The sequence below is a fragment of the Lepidochelys kempii genome, chromosome 2 (assembly GCF_965140265.1).
Source record: "Lepidochelys kempii isolate rLepKem1 chromosome 2, rLepKem1.hap2, whole genome shotgun sequence".
Classification (NCBI taxonomy): Eukaryota; Metazoa; Chordata; order Testudines; family Cheloniidae; genus Lepidochelys; species Lepidochelys kempii.
Genome location: NC_133257.1, coordinates 92,585,435 through 92,588,494, shown reverse-complemented (window position 1 = coordinate 92,588,494; position 3,060 = coordinate 92,585,435). Strand labels below are relative to the sequence as shown.

Sequence of the window (3,060 nt, the reverse complement as noted above, 5' to 3'; positions counted from 1 at the left end):
TGGGGGGGGAAGGAGGATGAGAGACCCGCAGTGGGGCACCAATTGCGCACGCGCTGACGTGAGTCCTCTCCAGTCTAGAGCGCATCTGAAGGGAGGGAATTGTCTGCGGAGGCGGCGGCCTGACGATTTCCAGGACTACAGTCCCCAGAAGGCCTTGCAGGGGAGCATGCGCAGTGTGAACAATCGGGCCTGCAGGTGGTGGGGGTCTGGGGAGGAGCTTAGTACAAGCACGTTGCTTGGAGGCAGGGCGAGGCCGCTGTAATCAGGTCCCAGCGCTGCCCCCCCGCCCGCCTCCCGAGTGTGACCCTCTGGCTCCGGTCTTATGGAGCAGCGGCCTGAGCGCAAGGTACCGACCCCCGCGTTCTGCCGGCAGGGGCGGGGGGTGCGTGGGGCTCGGGGGTCCCCGGTCGGCGGGGAGTGAGGGGCGTGACCCCGGGCAGCCTGACCTCCGCCCGCCCCCCGAGACTGCGCTTCGGCCCCGGCGGTGCGGGGAGGAGACTGGCTGCGCGCCGCCGGGGGCCTCCCGCCTGCTCCGCTTCGAGCGGGCCCCACCAGCGGAGGTGGCCCTGTAAAAAGTGCTTTTGCCATCTGAGCTGTGCTCGCCCCAGCCTGTTTCCGTTCCCTCCGGGAAACCAGCCTGGGTGGGCCTCGCCTCTTCATACTCTCCTTCAGCTGCTTTCTCCGCGAACGTGTTGCATCCGCGTAGCATGCTTTTTACGTGAATAATTTCTAAGTTCGTAGGATGTGGCTTTACCTAATGCAAGTAGAGAGGGTCCTTTTCAGGCAAGGAGGGGAGCCTCAGATTGAAGAAATCCTCTTCCTCTTTCAGGTTTTCCTCCTCCCATGTTCTGCTCCCTGCTTGTGTGTGTGTGTGTGCGCGCAAGGAGGCAGCAGGAACCTGCCTACCGAGTGTTTGGGGTTTTCTTTGCTCCCACCTTGCCTCAGCCAACCTCCCTAGTCACCCTGGGACCAAAGCAGAAAGTAGCTGACTGAAATCAAATCAGAGAGGGAACTTTGTGTCAACTTTTGTTCCAAAGTTGCTTTGGGGAACTCCCATCAGATGTCTGCTAATGACCACATGCAAGACACCAAAATGATATAACATTCACTCATAGTAGACTAAAGATGCCTCATGGGGCTGAAAATACACCTGTAGGCTTGGCTCCCCCTTGATAGGGGTCGATGCCTACGATGCCTCCGGCCTTGCCCCCACTCCATCCCTTCCATGAGTCCCTTCCCTTCCTCTTCCCACCCCTTCCCCTATTCCAACCCCTTCCCCAAATCCCCACCCCTGCCCCGCCTCTTCTCTACCTCCTCTCCTGAGCACATAGCCCCCTGGAAAGCACTAAATGCTGCCAAACAGCTGTTTGGTGGCAGGAAGCACCTGGAGGTAGGCAGAGGATTGGAGACGTGATGCGCTGGTGGGGAAGGAGGGTGGCGGGTGAGAGGAGCTTGGGGGCCACAGGAAATAACTCCACAGGCTGCGTGTTTGAGACCCTTGCTATAATCTGAGTGCTGCTTATACTGAGGCTGGTAACTTGCCCACTTTACAGTGTGGATATAGGCTAAAGTACTGGAGTGCCACTGCTGGTAGTCCTTCGGTGCCTTCTCACAATTCCCTATATATCCAGGAACATAAACAAGTTCTCTCACAACTCTAGGAGAGAACCATAGAGCAGGTCAGTTACTGAAGCACTAAGAACCATGAGTTGTGACCCCAGAATCTCTATCACCTTACACTCGTGTGAATGCAGCAGCTCAAGTATGGCTTTGCAAGTGTGACAGCTGTAACCCACAGTAGGCCAACCAGGTGAGCAGACACAATCACCCAAGTTAACACTTCAGAGGCTTTGTCTACACTAGCACATTTGTTTGTAAAAAAAACACACCCCTGACCGACATAAGCAGCTCTATGTGTGGACAGCTCTATGTCAGTGGGAGATGCTCTCCTGCCAGCATAGCTAGCGCCGTTCATTAGGCATGGTTTAATTATGCTGGTGGGAGAGCTGTCTCTTGCTGGTGTAGAGCGGCTACATGGGAGACCTTACAGTGGTGCAGATGCAGTGGTATAGCGGTGCTGCAGTGAGGTCCGTAGCGTAGACATAGCCAAAGAAGAGATGCTCTGACTTTCTCTTGATGGGGTATGGATACGTCTCCTCCCCCATACCTGTCCCCTGAGATCCACTCTCACCCTTTGTTTTATAGGCTCCACGCATCAAATTGAGGAGGAGGGAGTGGTGGTGGCATACCCAAGCACCACCTTCTCATAGAGTCAAAATAAAATGTCACAGCAGACTTTGCTCATATTGATGATTTGATTGTTCCTCTTACATGTTTTAATCAGCAGTGAAGTAGTCAATGTTAATATCTATCATATGGCATCTGAATTAAAGTCCTGTTGAGGTGAACAGGGACAGTTCACAACTCTTAGCAATGAGCATAGAATCATAGAATATCAGGGTTGGAAGGGACCTCAGGAGGTCATCTAGTCCAACCCCCTGGTCAAAGCAGGACCAATACCCAACTAAATCATCCCAGCCAGGGCTTTGTCAAGCCTGACCTTAAAAACTTCTAAGGAAGGAGATTCCACCACCTCCCTAAGGTAATGCATTCCAGTGTTTCACCACTCTCCTAGTGAAAAAGTCCTCATGTGGCCCTTGTGGTCATTTGAGACCTCTGATCTAGCTAGAATCTTGATGATTCACTATAGTGGTGGCTTCCTGATGTAGCTGACCCACTGAAAACATTTCCAATAGACTTTTGTCTCAGACTTTAACTAAGAAAATTATGATAAAAGCAGACACTCTGACTGGAGGGTCCCCCTAATAATCTCTCTATCACTCTGCCTGTTTTGTCTATTTAGAGTGTTAGCAATTGCTAACAATTGCTGTGGTTGTGGCTTCTAGGTGCTACTTCAATGCAAATAATAATTTGTGACCTCTTTATTCTCTGAATTTCAAGGAGATACTCATTACTCTTCTACAAACAGTTCTGTACCCAATCACTCTCCACCCTCAATGTTTTTCTCAATTCTCACAAATTATGCCTCATCACACCTTC

General features: G+C 52.1%; 1 protein-coding gene across 2 annotated transcripts in view; it reads left to right on the top strand.

Moving 5' to 3' along the window:
- Positions 1-35: 35 nt before the first annotated feature.
- Positions 36-3,060, top strand: part of FAM210A (family with sequence similarity 210 member A) — a 31,469-nt gene continuing 28,444 nt past the window's right edge. The window contains exon 1 of one of the 2 annotated variants that reach the window (XM_073331686.1): positions 36-346. The gene's annotated coding sequence lies outside the window, so the exon portion shown is untranslated. The remainder of the gene's footprint in view (positions 347-3,060) is intronic. The other variant, XM_073331685.1, reaches the window with a different exon arrangement.